The sequence below is a fragment of the Topomyia yanbarensis genome, chromosome 2, assembly GCF_030247195.1.
Source record: "Topomyia yanbarensis strain Yona2022 chromosome 2, ASM3024719v1, whole genome shotgun sequence".
Lineage (NCBI taxonomy): Eukaryota > Metazoa > Arthropoda > Insecta > Diptera > Culicidae > Topomyia > Topomyia yanbarensis.
The window spans coordinates 73,441,398-73,464,042 of NC_080671.1; the positions used below are offsets into that span (position 1 = coordinate 73,441,398).

A 22,645-nucleotide genomic window follows, 5' to 3' on the forward strand; every position below is an offset into this window, starting at 1 on the left:
ATTTTTTGAGACAACGCATCCCGGGAATTTCCTCTGCAAGAACTTGATTGCGGTGTGGCAAGATGCCACAAGATTTCTGCATTTGTGGACAGACAAAGTGCACCAAAATCCAGCGGTAGCGTACGTTGTCGATGGTCTCTCCCTCTTTAAAAAATAAGGACCAATGATTGTTTTGGAGCACACTCCGGCCCAAACAGTTACTTTCTGGTAGTGCAGTGGTGTTTGATGTATAACGTGTGGATTCTGTGTCACCCAAATTCGACAATTTTGTTTATTTATTCCGCCGGAAAGGGTGAAGTGGGCCTGCCATATTTTTTACGATAAGCACGCAGTTTTCACTATTGAACGATCGTTTTCAACGTAAAGCGCTACGATTTCAGCATGGTGTAAATCGACTTATACCCAAAATGGTTTCAGAATTTTGTTTATCTGTTAAAATCGGCTGGAAAATGGCGGAGTTGTTCAATGTTGAAATAAGATACATCGAGATGGCGCGCCGCGTATATATTGAAGCAAGTCATTTGTTTTCAAATTAATTTTTTTTAACAGATATATATTTCTAACAATAATCACGGGCAAACATATCTTAAATCCGGTGTAAAAAATTTTCTGCTTAAGTGATGAAATCCAAAAGTTCAAATGCATAGTGGAAGGATGCAAAACAGGTGTACTATTTATTACTGTTATGGCCTAAGCCTAGCCTAGCCATTGAATGCTGACCTTCGAGGTCTATCGAAAAGAAGCTTTCGCCATGAACTGTACCAAGGATCTGTTTTGCTTTTGCGCATAGGGTGATGAGCCTATTTTCACCATACTAAGCAAGGTGCCTCACTAATTCGGTAATTTCTTGCCTTACAATCAATGGAATGCTTCAAAATTGACATCAACTGCTTTGCTTCATTGTTAAGAATCAATATAATAACACAAATGCGTTGAAAACAGTAAAATTCTCGTGTTTGAGCACAATGAAAACTCGAATCGAGTGCCCCTATTGTTGCGCTACCATTTGATTCAATGCGTTGAACAAAGATGGCAGACACTGCTCTAACCAACGACTTCAAATGGGTAGGGTGATAATAGAAACATGGCGCAAATAGGCTCATCACCCTATAATCTAGTAACCTGTTTTCACTCCTTGGCGGTTTTCACTCCTCTGGAGCCAAAAAAAAACCATGAGTGATGAAATCACGGATTTTAATGATTTGTCAAACTATGGTTTTTTCAACGCATGCTGATTGGAGTGATTTTTGAAACACTGTCCTTTTCCTCAAATTTCCAACTTTCAATTCAAAGATCATTTATATAATTTCAATAAGCAAAAAATGTATTTGTATAATAAGTGCGAATGTTGTTAGGCAGTTTTAGAGGAGATCAGAACATTAAATCGTGTTCTACAACGATTCTCCTTAGCCCCACCATACGATGGGATTGGACAGCGGAGGGTTGAGACATAAGAAACTTCGCACTTAGTTTACGAAAACCACTAAATATGTGATGTGATATGATATTTGATCATTTTAATCACTAGTAGCTCTACCTTAGCATGCCCGGAATTTTGATTTTTTGAGAATCCTGCGCTTGACAGAGTCGCTTGGCAATAAATTTTTGGATTATGATCATCTTGCATGTATCATCTCACCTGGTGGTGGAATCTATAACTATGTTTTTTCGCCATATATTTTGATGCGCTTTAATTTATTTTTATATACGGGGTCGATGAAGGAAATACTCGTGTGAAGCTGGTCTGAGAGAATTAAGGGAGGTGAAAGAGTGTGGAGAGGGGGTTTGAGAGGAACAATGAGAACGGGATGGATGGGGGGTTGAACACCCAACTACATATTATACCTTCCATTTGAGACTAGGGTAGTGCAAATTGGTTCAGTCATCACCGAAGTGATTTTAGTTCTGGAATATGCCTGAAATCCGGTACTTCCGGAATTATCGATAGTGGACAATATATTCCAAGAACCTTTGATTCGCCATCAGTGATCTAGGCCTGCACATTGAAGCAATTTGCTGTTCATTTCAATAGAATTTTAACCTATGAGGTATTACGATTATACCGGTTTATATGAAAAAGCCTATGTGACCGCAATAACCAAGTCATTGGTCATTAGTAATCAAGACCCGCAAATCCAAGTTATGTTGAACCAATTTGAATATTTATTACATCATTCAAACATCATAGTGTTACAAGTTTATATGGGGATTTGCTTTATGACCGCACTCCTCAACGCGTAACTTCAGAACTGGAAGTCGTATCAACTAAAAATTCAATAGCAGCTTATGGGAGCATTATTCCGTTGTTACTTGCAACAAAGTTTGAGCAAATTTGTTGAGCCATCTTTGAGCCATTGTCAAAAAAAATGGATATTGCATCAAAACTCGACGTTTCATGCATTTTAAGACATTTGGCATCAAAAATACAAATTCGTTTTTTAACATTTCATGTGATCACCTCTTTGAAAAAAATGTTGTTCCAGCTGCTGTGGGAATTTTATATTAGATCGGACGTTTCAGTTTATATTTCTGGAACCATATAACCGATTCGTTCGAAACTGTATATGGATAATGTCCCTCTCATTTCAAACTGATTTTGTGAAAATCGACCAAACCATCTCCGAGAAACTGATGTGAGTTTGGTAATTTAGAAGGATGGCCATTTTTCCCGGGACTGCCGGAACCTTTTATGGTGGTCAATGAGGCCAATGAGATTTCGAAAGGAGAGGGTTGATGGGAGGTGCAACAAACCGCATTTTATGCCTTTTATTAAATGCTTGGTTTGTGAAACATGTTTCAGTCATCACCGAATAACCGATGTGACTTTAATTCTCGAATATCCTCGAAGCCCGTGATTTCCGCAATTGTTGATAGTCGGAAATATCTTCAAAGAAGCCTAGAATTGATTGGCCATCAGTGATCAAATCGAAGTAATTTGACGTCCAGTTTCAGCAGATTTTTACCTTCTGTTGTATTTCAATTATATATGTGTATATAATTGTTATATACCTATAACTCCGGAACCAATCTAAATAAAATTCAATAGCAGTTAATAGAATTATCATCTATTTTATTTGAAATCAAGTATGTAAAAATCGGTAAAGAATTTGCTGAGAAATGGATAGGACATCAACATAGGAATTTGGCAAGTTCCCCGGGGGCATAAAAACCGTCACATGCGGAAATGTGGTCCAAGTTACTACGATTGGTCATTAGTCATCTAGACTCGCAATAAGCAATGCTGCATATATTTTAAAATGTATTGCATAATTTGGCCATCATGGCGGTACCAGTTTATATAGGAATTTGCTGTGTGAAAATTCAATAGCAGCCGATTTGAGACAACGCTTGTGCAAATCTGCCCAGCCATCTCTGAGAATGGTGACATTATTTGCAATAGGAGAGGTGACATTATTTGTAATATACACACATACACACATGCATTTTCCAATCTCGTCGAACTGAGTAGAATGGTATACGAGAGTCGGCCCCCGGGCTTTGGTTAAAAAGTCGATGTTTGGAGCGATTGCATAAGGCGATTTCAGAAAAAAAGATAGGAAGAAGATTGAGATACGTATACTTTTTGAACGCTAACTTGAAGTTGCTATAGTTCCACTGTACTCCAACAGATCCTAAAAATCCTATAGTTCCACTGTATTCCAACAGATCTTAAATTCTACAAACTTGGTGTTAAACCCCATGGATAAAACCAAGTTTGTAGAAGTGTTTAGATGCCACAAACTGGAAAATCGGTACAACATGAAAATTCATTTTTCCAGCATGTATATTTCGTCAAGACATCTAGAAAAAATAATAATTTTTGGTGACAGTGTTGCTATTGCTATATATGTAATATATACACACACCTAGAAAAAGTCGTGTAAATTTACGTCTCCTGACCCTGACATATACGAGCATCAAAAATGACTTAGTTTTACGTTTGGTTTTAATTTTACATGACGTTGATTTTGGTAAATCGTGTAATTTTACTCAACATATGGCGTTTGTTTTCAATGGCAGTAAGTGTAATTTTGTGTCATTGCGCATGTAAAGTATATGTTTCATGTAAAATTAAACGGAACACGGTAATGTTTCGTCATTTCGAGAATTACAGGTTGTTAAATTGTGTCATGTTTGCAATTACGTCAATGATAAAATTCATAATTTTTTGGTGTGCAGTTCAGAACTAAATCGCATTTTTCTCACCAAATTTTTTTTTCAATTTTTTCTCACAAAAGTATTTCAGTTTTGAAAATGTTAATTGTATTAACACAATTTATTAGATCATTTTGCGCTACATCTCCGTAACAAGCGGAATTTTAAAAATTTGAAATACGTCTCTTTGTAGCGATATTTCGATCAAGTAATGAAGTCAATCTTATGCACGAGTACGGATTCCCGGACAAACTGACGCGATTAGTGAAGGCGACGATGGATCGGGTGATGTGCGTAGTAGGTGTCTCAGGGACACTCTCGAGTCCCTTCGAATCACGCAGAGGGTTACGGCAAGGTGATGGTCTCTCGTGTCTGTTATTCAACATCGCGCTGGAAGGTGTAATAAGAAGAGCAGGGATCGACACGAGTGGTACGATTTTCACAAAGTCCGTTCAGCTACTTGGCTTCGCCGATGACGTTGATATTATTGCACGAAACTTTAAGAAGATGGAGGAAGCCTATCACCATCTACGGTGGAGTGCAGATGGAAGACAGCACATGGAGACGGACGGAAAATCGGACGAGTACGGTGGGCCGGGCACGTAGCCAGAATGTCGGACAATAGCCCGGTGAAAACGGTTCTCAATTGCAATCCGACCGGTACAAGAAGACGTGGCGCGCAGCGAGCACGATGGATCGACCAGGTGGAAGACGATTTGCGGACCCTTCGCAGACTGCGTGGCTGGCGACGCGCGGCCATGGACCGAGTGGAATGGAGGAATCTTTTGTATACGGCACAGGCCACTTCGGCCTTAATCTGTTAATAAATAAATAAAAAATGAAGTCAATCTAGCTCATGCCATTGTCATGTTTGACAGCATGGTTGATTTTTTTTATGGTGGAGGTGCTCCACCACCTGGATCCTACATATCGGGCTACCAACACATGGACCGGAACCAACGGCTTTACAGCCTTTCCGATAGGAGAATTGATCACAAATTTTTTACTTCAGAAAATCTCAACGACCTCGGCTGGGATTGAACCCAGACCCTCGGAGTTAGTGGCGAACTCGCTTACCACTCAACCACTGGCGCCGGCGGTGTAGTCGGATCAACACTCATTAAAAACTTGGGTGAAATCAGTCTTTTTTTCACTACACCGATGTAACATTAGGTAAAAATGAAAATGCTATCAGTTTACCCAAAAATGGCATTTGTCATAAAATAAAACGAGAGCAACGATTTGATAATTGAATTTGAAACGCTCCGTGTGCGTCCTGCCTAGAATGTTACTGACGTACTTGGAAAATGCAATATTTTTGTTTTAGTTAGCACGAATCACCTATAGTTGGCATGTTCGAATGCAGTACATGAGCGAATCTAGTGCTTCTTCCAAATGATCGATAAGGGGCCATGCATAAATGACTTAGCATTTTGGGGGGTAGGGAGGGTATACCAAATTTGTGACGAAATGAGAAGAGGGGGAGGGTAGGGTCAGAAGAGGTGCGACGTAGCATTAAGTTTAAAACCTATTGTTTAGAGAAAACAATTTAATGATCCTCAATTCCAAAGCGAAATAAATTTAAAATCAAACAAGTTTCTTTTGATGCGGTTTTTCATGAGGTAAATTTTACGATTCGCGTAATTACAAGTTCGCAAAATACGAAAAGATTTTGTATGCGGGTTTATTAGTTAACTAATGTTGCTAACTAGTAGACTTCGTTTGAAAGCTGAGTTAAATTTTCACTTCGGATTAAACCAAACAAAATTTAGTAATTTAGATGAACGTGTGCTTCTTAGAATCATTGACAGCTGCAGGATTGTGAACTGAGAGAACTTCTCTTCATGCTCCCCTTGATATATAAAATTCAAAACAAAACTATCAACACTATATTTGTCATGAAATGGGCTTATTTTGAACGCAATTTGCTGTTATAATGATAACGTTAATAAAAGTCGTGAAACATTTTGGAAGGACATGTATTTAAAATAATTGAAAAACATCTGTAATTTTTTTTCATCCCCCGGCCGCTTTGCATGTGAGGGGGAGGTTAGAATTTTGTGACCAAATGCTACGAGGGGGAGGAAGGGGTCAAAAATCGCCGAAAAAAGCTACGTCATTTTTGTACGGCCCCTAATGGTAGGATTGGTTCTTGAGCAACGAAGTCAGGTGCGGTGTTTGATACAATAGTGAATTTGCATATCCGCGACTTAATATAAAATGTTGGAAAATATTCCAAGAGTCGAATAGCCCTGCCCTCTTTGTAAATTTTTTTGAATCTAGCGAAATGTTTAAATGAAAGAATCTATGATCAGATAACGAAAGTCTGTTATTTCGATAGGCACGAGTGATATCGCCAGCTTATGCATTGTACTGTCGGTGCAGAGAGTTATATCTAGCACCTCTTCCTTCCACATCATGTACAGATCATAACTGTTGAGTGATTTCCTGCATTGAGGATATATTGTTTTGTTCGACTTAGATTCTCAAATATCTGAGCTGCCGCATATAATGTGATTGGCATATGAATCACTGTTAAATGTGAATGGAAACCCATGTTCGGCTCAGTACGATATAGCCTATTTGAAACTACTAAAAGGCAATTCACTATCTTCTGTCTATGATATAAACAGTTACATTGACTGTGAATTATTTTAGTATTACTTTACTGTTGCAGTCAAAAAGCCTTTTCACAATACATTTTTATTCGTAAAGGCGTCGGACATATGTGCACAAAATACATGCACCGTAATATGTAATATTGAAGGCGTTTGTCGTCCAATAATTCTGTGGTAAACTAATAAGTGGTAACATTAGCGATAGAACAGGAACATACTTTTGCAATTCAATGTGAAGTTTACTAATATACCCAAAATGTCAGCAAATATTGAATCTTCAAAAACGAACCGAAGGTTCAAGATTTACAATCTATGAGTGAATTGGAATAGTACCAGAAAGCAGTACAAAACAGAAAGCATATCAAATTATCTGCTCTTCTTGACAATCTTGCGCCAAACACCTACTTTGCGTCTCATTCGACTTAATTTCGTTTCCATATAGAGCAAGCTTTACTTTCTACAACCAGTCTATCGGCGAAGAATGCGACTTTGCTGACAGCATCCCAGCGATTTTTTCCCGCAATTACCAATAAGCAGACATAATGCACATCAATCCAGTTTAAATCCGACAGTTTGCGGCTCGTTACATCAAATTAAATTACAAGCAAACATGACCGATTTCCTTCGATGATTGGTTGTTATAACAACTTCTGGTCGACATAAAAATTTTCGCCAATGGATCGTATTTCCGCACAGAACCACCATTAAACACAAAACATCACCCGAAAGACCGAAATTATGCACCACTGATTCATGTCACTGAGCCCTTTCAACCGTCTCACGGAACAAAACAAAAATAGTTTTCTGCATTTCCACAAAACCGCACTGAAGCTACACTTTTCCATTGTTAATCCAGCGAAAACAGTTCAACAACATCTTGCTCCATATTCGGCGCGTTTTCATCACTCGAAGTACAACGCGACTTCATGGATCCAGATGAGCACTAACGACACCGAGTTATACTTTTCTGAACAAAATTCAAATTACCGGCTCGTCGAAGTTTCGTAAATATATCCGCCTGGGGAAAGACTGCGACTTGCTTTCCCGATGTGGTACGACCGTTTCGAGCGAGATCCAAACACGGAATGAACTTGAAAACCCGTGCCGTAGACCACGGGATCTGCACTTGCCGCGGTGCACAGTTTCGCGAATAACTGTGGGGAATCGAGGCGCGCAAAGAAATAAGCCATTTACCACTATGCACCAGGCCCGTCAGAGAAGCAGCCGCAGTAGCAGCGCTAGCAGAGGGAGATAAGCTACCTACCCGCTCACTGTAGGCAATTGTGGCTTTGGCTGCTCGTGCGCTGTCTTCTATTTTTATGAGTAGAACTGATTGGCACTGTAAATATGGACGGTGGAAAATTGTAAGTAAAATTTTCGAAGCTGGATGCATTGTTTTGTGTTACATATAATACTGCATTATTTGTGTAACAATACAGAATAGGAGTGTTGGAGACACAGATGTTATTTCATGAGTATTCGGAATAGTCCACATTTCAAGCAGACTGATATCCCTAATCAGGCCTCATACAAAATAAAAGCGATAGAATTTACATCACCTCTATCTTCCGAAGGTATATTTGCCATTAAGAGGATTTTCTGTTACTGTCTTCTAATTTTTGGTAGAGTTATCAGTTTCTATTGTTAAGTTGCCTTTGCCATAAAATTAAAAATTTCCCAGTAGATGAATTCTTCTTTATATCTGACACAAGATCCCCTAAAAACTTGGTAATACCTAAGCTGACCAACTCTGCCGAAAAAATCCGTACACCATGCGGACTGTGTGCGTGACTGTGGTGAATGATCGTGCTTCGTTGCCGAATGGTGTACGGATTTTTTCGTCAGAGTTGGTCAGCTTAGTAATACCCTATCCTCAATGGACTGGTGTTGAGAAAATTCTACAATTAGCCGAAATATGAGATAAAACAAAAAAGTCAATCTGTTTCTATCATTAAAATTCCAACCAGGATTTTATTTCGATAAAACATTTCATCCATAAATATCACATCGATACCCATTGATATGCTTTATAAATGTTCATATTGGAGGTCAAACTTCTTCAATAATGGATCCTTAGTACACCCAAAAAATAGTAATTTCTAGAAAAAAATCTATTTTATGTAACCCTTTTTGATACTTTTTAACTTGCTTTAGTAAAAAAATCATAAAATTAATTAATTAAATTAATCTAAATGTAGATAAAGAAAACCACGAAGAAAATAAAGTAAACTTCCGTAAGAAAGGCTGAAGTCCACTATGGTGACCTAATTGTATAACCAAAATATGCATAGTAGTTTTTCTTACGCAGAAATTATTCAACTCTTTTTATTTGGGTATTGATCGAGTAATTTCTTGGTTTACACTAATTTATTTTATAAATTACCAACAGTGATAATGCAAAGTTGATTTTTTTTTGTTGGAGCTGATTATTTTTTGGGTGCCAATGGCAATATTTGCATGTAACTTGTGGTGCCAGTAGTTCCGGTTGGAATAACATGACATGATTCAGTTCTTTTATGAAAACATTCCGATTTCGATGTGTTTCAAGAGCTGTTTTAAGATCCTATTCACTCACTAGCGGATTGATCGAGGTTTGGAGTAGTTCTAAGGATTCCGAGGATGCTGTTGCGTATTCTGTAGCATCTGAAGTGAAAAAAAAATTCCATCTCCCAGGCGAACGTTCTATTCTAATATTCTTGATTGTCACCCTTTGACACCAGTTTTGCCTTACAAAACTATAGCGCGAGTAGCGTCATGAAAATTGTCGAATAACTTATAAGTTGGAATGATTGAAAACAATTCGTGTAAATTTCATGTACAGGCCCTGTCCATATTATTATACTTAGGCTAAGAAATAGAATCATCCGTTTGTTTTAGTTGTTTCTTTGCAACATCTTTCAATAGAACTCCTATTCTCCTACCTTTAGTAATATTTTATGTAGTTTTTTGAAGTTTCAACACGTTCAAACGTCGATGGCATCACTGTAAAACATGAAAGCGTAAAATCCGTTAATCAGTATAATCGTCAGTTGAGTACCGGTTTCTACCGGTACTGAGAGCTTCGCTACCGTAGTGCTGGGACTCGTCAAAAAGGGTCGGCATTAAGAACCCGACTCCGGCACCTCCGTATTACCCTAGGCTACATTATAGCTCAGGATGCACAACTAAGATGACCAATTCAAATGTCTGCCACTAAGTGGTAATCCTTTACAGGCAATTTCCGTCATCTTTCTGCTCAAAGGTCTTAGATTACTGTCTATCTGTTTTTCACACTCTCTTCTTGTTAACTTATTTTTTTTTAAGAAAGCAACTTGAAAGTATATTTAAGTAATTTAACTACATTTTAATTAACCTTAAGAAGATCAAATTAACTTTTTCGTTGAAAATATCACAAAAAGGCGGATTTAGGGGCCGAATAGCGAAGCGGCCAATAGAACCTATATGTAGCATATATAGCAAACAGGGGCACTCAAAATAGATAACCGGAATAGTCACGTCTAGATCGGTTAATATCTGTATGGGTTGACTGGGTCATTTAGATCGGAGTTCTGGCTCCGGAGTTACGGGTTGATTGAAGAAGCAGGTCACACTGCAAATCCCCTTATAATTGATGCAATACATATTAAAATGGGTGTAACATTATTTCGAATTTCTGGTCTAGATCACTAATGACCAATCAAACTAGCTTTGACCATATTGGCCACATCTGATGATTCTTGATACCACCGGGGAACATGCCAATATCCTAAGTTAATGTCACTAACATTTTTCAGCGATTTTTACAAATATAGTTTCAATTGAGCGAGACAATACTTAAGTTTAAATTTAAGTTTCAGTGAGATTGGAATTTGGGTTCCGGAGTTACAGGTTGATTACCGCGGTCGCATTGGAATTACACATATAAACCGGTCCAATCGTAATATTTCAAAGTATAAAAATCTATTAAAATCGACTTGCCATTTTGACTTCAATTTGCAGGTCTAGTGCACTGAGGACCAATCAAAGATTCGACAACTTCGAAAGGCCCATGATCCGGACATATTACAGAATAGGCCACACCGATTTTCATTGATGATTAAATAGCTTTTCACTACCAAAGTCTCAAATGGACGCTATAGTATTGCAACTGACTCCTAATGCATTTTCTACGGATCGGACTTATTGCTCTGGAAATGCAGCCACATAAGAAACTCCTATATTAGCAGAAACAGAAAAATGTTCTAAGGGAAGAGTAAACAAAAATCAGAAACAGAGTTTGTATTTTAGTGGCGAATTATTTACACTGCGTGATACGTCGAGATTTGATGAAATTTGAAAAGAATTTTTTTTGAACGATAGGTTCGCTGAATTTCCAGCAGGTCAGGGGCATATTCAGAAAAAAAAATACGGAAAGGGTTCGAAATTTCGATTTTAAAATGAACATTGTACAATAGATAATATGTAAAAACCTCAGTATTGATGGTCAAATTTGGTTTGAAAAGATTTTGAGTTTGAAACTAATATAAATTTCACACTAATTTTAAATTTCTCAACAAGTTGAAAATTTTCGTGTGGAGTCCGGACTTCCAGGACCCTTCCCCAGGATCCGTCACTGCAACAGGGGTGTAGCTAGTAAATTAGTTGTTTAGCGGCCGTTAAAAAGCCATGCTGCTCGTTAATTATTTGGTGTTTTACTTGTTGGAGATTTTTTACATTCAGAATTTTTTCGAATAGTTTGTGAATGCAATAGATAATGGTAATTCAACGATAATTTCGTATGTCCGATTTATAGCCAGATTTGGAAGTTGACGCTAAATAGGACGATTTCCGTTTTTCTGGAAATTTTTCATTGTTTAGGGGGCAGATTAAGAGATACCGTAATGGTGAGGCATTTTCTAAAATTAGAGTCCTGGTCCGTCTAGATTCATTAGTACAGTAAAATACCGTGTTCTGGTGGTCGACAGACACTAATGCCGTTTGAGCATTCAGGTATAAAAAAAGAAGTCGCGTTAACGCGTCGCGTCTGTTTTTGGTCAAGCCTTAGTTCTTTTATACTTAGCCTCGACTGGGGATAAATGTTTGTAGGGCATCTGGCACTACAACCAGTCGTCAAATATTCGGGACGCAACCTGAAGAATTCTTCTAACGTTTTTGCTTAACAACCCACAGAGGATTAAATTAATTCAATACCTGATCAAAAACTCAACAACTCACTGCAAACGATTGACTGGGTGACTTTGCTCAATAACGCAACCGATGTAAATGACGCAGTAGAAAAGTTCTCATCGATCCTGACCCAACTGTTTGAAATATATGTCCCAGCCCCGCGTCCTAAACCAAAACCACTTTGGTCCAATCAACGTCTCCGAGAACTTAAACGACTGAGGGCAGCCGCGCTTCGGCACTACACCAACCGACGAAATCCCAATACAAAGCGGGAATTCATATATGCTAGCAACAATTACAAAGCTTATAACCGCTTCCTATACTCTCGGCATGTGTATTACAAACGCAATCTGACCTTGAGCGAAATCCCAAACGTTTCTGGTCTTTTGTAAATGAAAAGCGTAAAGAGAGTGGACTTCCTTCTAGTATGACTCTGGCAAAGGAAACTTCTAGCACGACTTGCGGTATCTGTAACCTGTTTGCAAAACATTTTTCGAGTGCATTTGAAACAGTTCCGACTACTCCAGAACAGGTCGAAATCGGACTACGAGATGTTCCCAGGGGTGTGATGGACCTAGGTAACATCCATTTTACGGAGGAAGACATTGTTGCTGCTACTGATAAATTGAAGTCTTCGACTTCGGCTGGTCCTGATGGGATTCCTGCCATTATTTTAAAAAGATGTGCGAGTGCCCTTTACGCTCCCCTAAAGCTGATTTTTAATCTATCTTTGTCGCAAGGGACGTTTCCTCTTTGTTGGAAAAAATCGGTTTTTAAAAAAGGTGATAAACAGAACATAGCAAATTATCGGGGCATAACCTCTCTCTGTGCGGGGTCCAAGTTATTTGATTCTAGTAAGCAATGTATTGTTCCGGGAAGCCAAAACATATATATCAACAGATCAACACGGGTTCTTCCCAGGTAGATCAACATCCACGAATTTAGCACAATTCACTTCACATTGTATTAAAAGTTTTGAATGCGGAGCACAAGTGGATACTATCTATACAGATCTCAAAGCAGCGTTCGATCGTGTTGATCACTCGCTCCTACTGGCGAAGATAGAAAGATTGGGTGCCACACTCAACTTCACCAAGTGGCTTAAATCATACCTTCTAGATCGTACCTTATCTGTCAAACTAGGAAATGTTGAGTCACATAACTTTATAAATTTATCAGGTGTGCCCCAGGGTAGTAATCTTGGACCCTTGCTGTTCTCCTTGTTCTTCAATGACGTTTGTAATGTCCTTCCACCAGGATGCAAACTTATCTATGCAGATGACCTTAAACTGTTTCTTATTGTACGATCTGAATTGGACTGCATTGAACTACAGCGACAACTAGATGAATTTTGTAACTGGTGCACTCGAAATCGGTTGACTATCAGTGTATCCAAATGCTCAGTAATTTCTTTCACGCGCAGAAAAAATCCAATTTTGTGGTGTTATACTATCTCAGGTAAACTACTGGATAGAGTGTCAGTTGTCAGGGACCTTGGTGTACAGCTGGATTCTAAATTGACGTTCAGAGATCACTATTCCCACATCATTGCGAAAGCCAACCGGAACCTTGGTTTTATCATTAGAATAGCCAAAGAGTTTACTGACCCATACTGTCTGAGAGCACTGTACTTCTCTCTTGTACGCTCCATCCTGGAAGCTTCAGCTATCATTTAGTGCCCGTACACAAATGTCTGGATTACCAGAATTGAATCTATACAAGCTAGGTTTCTCCGATATGCCCTTAAAACCCTGCCATGGTGCAACCCGATAGAGTTGCCACCTTACATTGAACGCTGTCGTCTGCTCGACATGGACCCTTTTTCAAAAAGGCGAAATATATCGAGAGCCGTGTTTGTAGGGAAAGTTCTAACTGGTGAAATAGATGCCCCAAATATACTTTCTCAGATTAATGTAAATGTGCCCGCTAGAAGTATAAGATCGTGGAATTTTTTAAGACTTGACTATCAAAGTACTGATTATGGACAGAATGGGGATGTGTAGAGTATTTCGTTTTCGCTTGAGGCAGAAACTAACTCAGTTTCGGACCTAACTGCTGAATTAATTTAATATTTACCAAGCATCATAGGCACACACGAATTAAATATAAGAATGAGAATTTTCAAGTTCACTTAAAATTGAAAAAGTTGATTTTCCGGTTGAATTAAATATCTCATATGAAAAACCAGCTCTTCCTTGTTATAATAGTGAAACAAGACTTCCCAAATCTTGTCGATTTCGCATTTTAAACCACGCTTTTTCGAGGTTGTTCAACCTTTAAAGTTGATAGTTTCGAAATTATATGATCTTCATTGTTAGAAAAGTTTTTGAACATTTATTCCACTTAAAAAGTGCATTCTTTGACTTCATTGACATATCGTCGCTGTTGTGCTATCTTATGACATGCGCCATTTAGCACATTTCGAGAAAAACGATTTTTAAAGTTTGAGATTGAATATCTTGAAACTTAGAAATTGTACAAACAATTCAAAGAAGGCAATTGATGCTTCTATCTATTCTGCATTAATCTCTCAAATATCATGAAGATCGGTTGACTATGTTGCGAGTTTTCACTATAAATGTAAACAAAAGTCGTACTCACACGTGTCATAGGTGTGTATTGATGACAAAATTTGTATGGCGTGTCATAATGGTGCATGGAAAATTTTCCATAGAAAAATATCATCAATTTTTAACTTTTATTCATATCTTTGGCTTCATTTGGTCTGTAAACAATCGAGGAGATGCATTTTGAAGGAAATGATTCAGGGAATCTAGAAAAAATAATTATTTTTGGTTACAGTGTTGCCAAATATGCTACATTTTCAGTTTAAAACTTAAATTGCATTTTTCTCACAATTCGTGCATTTTTGTTTTGAAAATGATTATGCCATTGTGTTTCTCAGATAGTTTTACATATAAAAACATCTTTTACATTAAGATAATTTGAGCCAATCCCTAGACACAGTCATTTGAAGTAAAAAATTAAAAATTTCTCAGCACGTTTCTCGCTATATGTCAGTAACCAAGCAGATTGTCAAAATTCTGTAAATGCCACTTTGTAGAGATTTTTCAGGCAAGTAATCTAACTCAGTTTACCCCAAAATGGCGTTTGTCATAAGATAGCACAACAGCGACGATATTATAAAAGAAATTATAAAAGATATCTGTTAGATTAATTTTGTGTCTGAACTTCCACTGATTTATCAAACTTATATTAAATTTTAGCATGTTCGAAAAACCTACGATTTTCATCAAGCCACACTTCGTAATATTTGAAAGATTAATACAGAGTAGATAGAATCATCAATTGTTTTCTATGAAGTGTTTCTATCATTTATAAGTTTGAAGATATTCAATTTCAAACTTTAAAAATCGTTTTTCTCGAAATGTGCTAAATGGCGCTTGTCATAAGATAGCACAACAGCGACGATGTTTCATATGAAATGTGCTACATGTAAACCATAGACTTCTAGCAAAATATTTCTTTTTTAGCTTATACGTCTCCTCCTGTGGGCCTTTTTCCTTATATGCGATTTGTTTTCACAAAATAAATTTTTATAGTGTATTAAAGCCATGCTACTACTAAGCGGCCAAACCACCATGACACAGCTGTTGCAAAGGCCGCACATAAGTAACCGAAGATAGTTATTATCCTCTATTTTATTGTTAGATGTTTACTCTCCCTGTTGGATCTTTCTACCAGCAATACTTTGTTTAGTCGTATGTTGATGGCAATGCGCTCCATGCTTCACGTATCATAATGTATCGAATATCACCTCCGCTCCGATATTGTTCAAAATGGGATGGCGCTAAAGTATTCGATTGCATAAATTTTCTCCTTTTATTTGCAACGAATCTTACTAAAGCTTTAGCGGTTGCAGCAGTGTTACTGGTCTAATAAATTGATATTGAAAATGTAGTTTGATCTAATTCAACATGCTAGCCAGAACAAGCATATACCAGCTACGATAAAAAGAATACTAAAATGTGAAAATTAATGTATAGAGGCTACTTGCGCATCGTCATAGATTACAGCACAAATAGTAGAAAAACCGCATGACAAGCATGAATTACTCCGTGATGCCGATATTGTTTATTCTAACTTTAACACGAACTGGAGCGAGGCCCAAAAGCATTTATTTGTTTCTGGTCCATATTACATTTCACAGTCCGTTGACCAGATTCGTCGCAGGTTGGTTCGAACCGTGGAAATGGTTGGCTAGAAGGATTTCTACGAGGAAAAGAAAATCGCAACATAGCAGTTCATTAACTATGTGCAGTGGGAGCCACTCTTACCGCAGGCCGTCGGGCGGGGGGATGTGTGTTAGGTTTGACTGCTGCTGCCTAGTTTTGGTTGATTCAGAAATTATACCGGTTTTCGGTGCGTGTTATAGTTTCGATTCAAAATAGACTGGTCAGTCAGCTGGAAAATTGTTTAGCGGCCACCGTATTCTTTTGATGAATAAGATTTTGCCGCATCGTTTGTTAGTATTGAGTACAGCATTGCTTGATGCTCATTCTAAGCAGAAAATATGTATCTGGTCCGCATACTGTTCTAAATACTGTAAACATGTATTAGGGGCTACTATTTTTTTGCAAATAACGTGAATATGAATGTCGGGGTTAAAATAATTAAGAATTATTTTTAATACGGTATAGTTTTGGAGCTTGCAATAGCAATATCAATAGAAACATCATATGAAGTAACTTCTCTGAAGCAACAAAATTTCTGCTTCATTTCAAATACACTCAAGTTTTTTTTACGTGGTTTTTTTTTTGCGCGGTATTTGAAATTTACGCAGTTTTTTTTACGCGGATTTTGAAATTTACGCGGTTTTCATTTACGCGGATTTTGAAATTTACGCGGTTTTCATTTACGCGGATTTTGAAATTTACGCGGTTTTCATTTACGCGGTTTTCATTTACGCGGCTCCTATCCCCCGCGTAAAAAAAACCTGAGTGTAAATGATTTTTTAAATCATTTGGGTTATTAAATGAGCAAATCTTCTTTTATTACATAAATCGATAGAGTTCGACGTTTTAAATGTAACTCTTAATACGTCAGACCAATTTTTCATTAATGTTCGACGAAAATGGAAACACTTTCTTGTTTGACACTATCGGTCTTACTTGACAATACTTATCCATAAACACTAGCATCTTTGACAAGTAACCCAGCCAAATGATAGGGGTCTAGATGATTAAATATAAAGTTGTTTGTCATTTTACGTATAGAAAAGTAAAAAGACAGTTCGACTACGTATCTTTAACACCAGCTGCATGGATAGACCATAAAGGGGATATGTCTTGAAGACCCTATAAGGGTAGAGTGGCTTCCAAACTATACACCACTAGATGATACATATACATTGCCTAAGGTGACAGGTGTTTGTGCAGACGATTTTCTTATATTTTAGCGTATGCCGTGTTTGTACAAATTCCAATGAGATACATCTCAGACCGTAAACACAACTAATACTTTTTTATGTTTTCAACGACATAAAATTAGAAAGATACTGGAAAGTAAAGCATGCAAATTTTTCAATATTAAGAGCCATAGTACTCAAGGGAGAGCAAGGAGTTGAAGGAAGAAGGTTTAGAAAAGCGTGGAAAAAGGTCATATTGGCAAACTTAAAGTTTACCGGTGACTTAACCCTTTGTTCACTACCGCAGGAGTCTTCTGGCATTAGAAATGCGAATCACCTGAGTCTGCGGCATGATAATATTTCACTATGCTATGCATAGGCCTGCTAAGCCAAGACAAGTTTCGGCTTCACTTGTGTCTCATCGGCATAAACAGAACTTCTGCTCGAACGGGACATCACGTTTGATCAGTCGTTTGATTGAAACACATAGTGTGTTTTAGTTTTAAGGGATTTGCATCAAACCGGCGCTAATCTATTCCGACAATGTGTTAGTGTCGGTTTCTGATGAGGCGAAGCCGAAACGCAACATAGTATGATGATAATATTTACTTTATGATTTGAGTCGTCGTGGATTAAGTTGTATTGGTATCATGCAGTAATCAAACTTGGTCTGTAATGCAAGACAGGTATCAATGGTAATTCAAAATAAGGACAAACCAGTATAATGCATTATTTGCATTAGGGAAATGTTTAGAGTGTATCATTATTACAATTATGAAATATTTATTATATGACAAATTGAAATATATACATATTTGTAAAAAACTATGTCAACTAAATATTTTTTAAACTTTGCGGCTGTTTTACTCTATACATGCAATACATATATCATTATCAGTATCTATGAAACCTGCAACAATGCTTTCCAGGGTGGCATTGTGCTAGCGTGAGGATATTTAGGTTAACCTCGCCTTGCTTGGTCGGCAATGTATTCTTATAGCAAAACAGTGTTCTTTGACTTCGGCGTGAGCTTCGTTGATCGATGAAATGGATTTCCAGAAGATGTGATAAAATAATTTAAGCTGCACTTTCGAATCTGTATTCTTTTCTGATGACGAACATGCTGGGTTTTATGTTGTTGGGGAACCCTCATCATCCTGTCAATCAATATATTGAAGCGATATTCAAAGATGATTTCTCTAGGCCCCTACCAATGGGGAATAAGAGGCTATTTATTTATCGGAAAATTAACTTCGCAGAGTTTATCGGTAATTTGTCTAAACTTGATTGGAACTGTGTCTACGGCAATTTGGACTTTGAGTTCCTGCATTCATTGGTTAAAACCCAAACGTTCCTGTCAAGAAGAAACCTGTCTCGTCTACCTGGAGTACACCACTTCTTCTGAAATGAAAGCGTGAACGCAATCTGTGTCACTGTCGATTGCAGGTTTATTACTCGAGCTCAGCTAAAGTTAACTGCAAATGTGCATATGACGTCTCTTACTGGTTTACTTCTTAGGATCTATACAAACAGTACAGATTTATTATATTCGCGAAATGATTTATTTAGTAGATATCGGTTAAGAATCGCCTCGATCATTTCGTTTCTGACGGCCGACCGAAAAACCGTTCTAGTTTGCTCTTGCTTTGTAAATCACATATAGGACTTATATGCGGGTACTTTTCATATGGGACAAACATGACTGGGTAGTTTTTTTTTTCATATTTCACCGAACAAGCTCGCGATTTTCATGCAGATTTCTTGAAGTATTGCCAAAATAAACGTTGTTCATGAAGCTAACTAAAAATGATGCAAATGCACCTGGGACTGTTATGCGAGTATGGACAGTGCTGTTTTTCGCCGAATGTAATTTTCATTTTTTTTTCTAAGTGTAGATCTAATTTTTTGTTTGGTTTTGGCGATTCCAGGAATGAGTATTTTTGTTCTTCGTTAATTTTTCTTGATGTTTAGGCTATTCTTCGCTACCTGGCTGACGTTTTTTAAGTATTGAGGAATTCTACGAAGATCCGTCCGAAAATCTTTGACATCGTGACCGACCTTCTTAGATACCGATGAAAATGTACACGTTACACCGACATGAAAGACTTAACATTTTCCACAGTCAAGAAGTTTATTTTGACCCAAGAGCATTTTTTTAGGAAGGCGTAAAAGTTTCTACGTGTAGCATTTTCGAACAAATAATGTTCGATTAGTGTACTTTATATAGCAAAACTCTCTGAGAACTAGTTACAGGAAATCGATACTTCTATTCGAAAAAATATACACTGAGAAATGACACAACATTTTTTTCAGTGCATATTGTTTATACAGAATTATTCATTCTTTGTAACTGGTTCACAGTGAGTGTTGCTATATAAATTACGGTAATCGAAGACAATTTTTTTTTAATTAATGCACGTAGAAACGTCTACGCCTTTTTCCAAATTGTTCTTGTATCAAAATGTTGCAATTGGCAGATCAAATCATGGAGATTCATAAACCGAACACAAATCGTCACTGTTGTGCTATCTTCTGACAAACGCCATTTAGCACATTTCGAGAAAATAGATTTTTAAAATTTGATATTGAATACCTTGAAACTTATAAATGGTATACAAAATTCAAAGAAGACAATTGATGCTTTTATCTATTCTGTATTAATCTCCCAAATATTATAAAGATCAGTTGACTATGTTTCAAGTTTTCATTATAAATATAAAGTCGCATTCACACGTTTCATAGGTGTGTATTGATGACAAAATTTGTATGACTTGTCATAATCGTGCATGGAAAATTTTCCATAGGAAAAATCATCAATTGTTAACTTTTATTTATATCTTTGGCTTCATTTGGTCTAATCGTTTCAGACATTTTGAAGGAAATGAGTCAGGGAATCTAGAAAAATAGTCATATTTGGTTACAGTATTGCCAAATATGCTATATTTCCAGTTTATAACTTAAACTGCATTTTTCTCACAATTAGTGTATTTTTGTTTGGAAAATGATTATGCCATTATGTTCCTCAGATAGTTTTACACATAAAAACATCTTATACATCAAGATTACTTGAGCCATTCCTCAGACACAGTCATTTGAAGCAAAAAAAAATGAAAATTTCTCAGCACATTTCTCGCTATATCTCAGTAACTAAGCAGAAGGTCAAAATTCTGAAGACGTTACTTTGTAGAGATTTTTTGCAGAAACGTGTATATACAACCCTGTTGTGATTACATGTTTTTGTAAAACATTATGAATTGTTAAGTTGTTAACACATTGTAGCGTATTAAATCAATTACATTGATGAATAAAACAGACACAAGTAGTCCTTTGTGACTTCTAATTTCTGTGGTTGATTTGCCAAATTCTTCGCCACTCTTCTCGCGTGCCAGCGAACATGTTTCCAAACTTTGAAAAAACATTTTCCAAATTGTGAATCAGATACATTTTGTCAAGAAGGTCCAACACTTTTAGCAGATGAAAATTCAGCAAAATTTTGATGACTTTCGGCGAAAAAAAGTTAGTGTGTACTTTTTCAACTGCTACCGGTCCAGTACGAGGTCGGATAGAACCAATTTTGAGATTTTTCTTTGCTCTTCCACTCAGGCATGGGAAAAATCATTTCACGAAACGATCAATTTGAAATCATCCACCAACATGCTCTTACTGTGAAACTCGATCTCGGCAACCCTTCTTGTGCAGAGTTACGCGTTCATGCGAAAGCGAGAAGCAAAACACAAAACTGAAAAAAAAGTGACAGCGCCTGGCTATGATTCATTCTCCATCGCATACGTAGTGTTTTGAATGAAAGCAGAAAGGATCGCAAATGAATGCATTCTTTCATTCACAAAGATTCGTTTCAAAACATTCACCGGATCGTTCTAATAAAAAAACTTGTCGTTCTTGTTTATAGACCTATGAAATTTTCACTTGGTGATCTCTTATTGTTGAGTGAGTAGTTTGCAATGTGCTGGTGAAAAAAAATAACTTCTTAAAACGATTCCGTGCATATCACAATGTCAATTTCAAGTGGATTGTAGTGCAATCTACTTCTCAACATTGATTATAGTGTACATTTGCACTATAAAGTTGACCTAACCCAACCAGAGAATACAATGTCACATTCATTTGTGAACTAAAAGTTGATTCACTTGTGAATGTTTACAGTACAATCTTCCGATTCAATCCGCGAATGAAGAACACGATCTTCTTCATTCAACATAGTACGTGTCATTCTTTTACTTGTCTCACATCTTCGGAAGTTCATCTCTACCTACGTTCAGTTGTGTTCTTTTGGATAGTTTTAATCGGATCGTGAATGAACGACTGGCTGCTGTCAAAGCAATGAACGGATTCGCCAAGAATCATGCGAATGAATGATAATTCCCATCCCTGCTTCCACTCACGAATAATACAGTACGATCATTCAAATTTAATTGTAAATACGAACAATTCGTTTGTGTCACATATTTTAAATACAAATCCAAAATCCAAATATGTAAACTCAAATCAACTACGGTCAGGTAACAGGTTCATTCAGCTGGTTAATTAAAAAAGGTTTTCCCTAATTTTCCACATCCAGAAACTACACTCGTACTGCTCATATGCTTTCATTAGCAAATCGCTTCACTCATTCCGATACCTATGCCATCGCTTCCCATATCAGTAAACGCGGTCTAAACCATAGGATGGAGAAAATAACACGCGAAAAATCCTATGTTTGGCAACGTTCATTACTTCTGCTTTCACGGTGCTCCTTTTTACAGCAGAAGACTATCCTCATGGGGAAAACCGAAGCCACAAGTATAAGCAAAATTCCAATTAAACTTCCTAATATAAAAAATTAACGGTTTCATCCGCCAAACAGTTTAGTTTACCAATATTAACAATTGCAGTTACTTTTCATGCATTCTGAACATATTGACGAAAGTGATGATTCTGTTGGTGGCCGGTTTCCGTGTTACTCCCATTTCAAAGGCATTGCATTGGCCGCGGACCCATTTCACTGTGCCTGCAGCACAGCTTTGAGTGGGAATTGATACCTCGGCAATTGTTACGGCCCGGTTTCGCTACTCCCCATTCCTGGTTGTTCGGTTGTTATGCTTCAGTGATAACAGTTGGATGTATTCAAATTTATTTGAAAACCTACTTTGCTTTACGTGCCAACATGCACAATCGCGGCGTCCGATGCGATCCGGTTCGGAATGCTGGATGAATCAAAGTGTGGTCAGGGTTACGAGATCAGGCATTTGGAACTATGTCAATAGTGGCGGGTGATTTTAGGCAAGCACATTAAAAGGGTATTTTGTACATATTAATAGCAATTGTTTTAATCTTGCATCCGGAAAAATTCAGAGAAACA

At 37.4% G+C, this 22,645-nt stretch overlaps 1 protein-coding gene across 1 annotated transcript in view; it reads right to left on the minus strand.

Moving 5' to 3' along the window:
* Positions 1-7,846, minus strand: part of LOC131678435 (uncharacterized) — a 65,926-nt gene extending 58,080 nt beyond the window's left edge. The window contains exon 1 of the mRNA XM_058958591.1: positions 7,761-7,846. The gene's annotated coding sequence lies outside the window, so the exon portion shown is untranslated. The remainder of the gene's footprint in view (positions 1-7,760) is intronic.
* Positions 7,847-22,645: the final 14,799 nt, after the last annotated feature.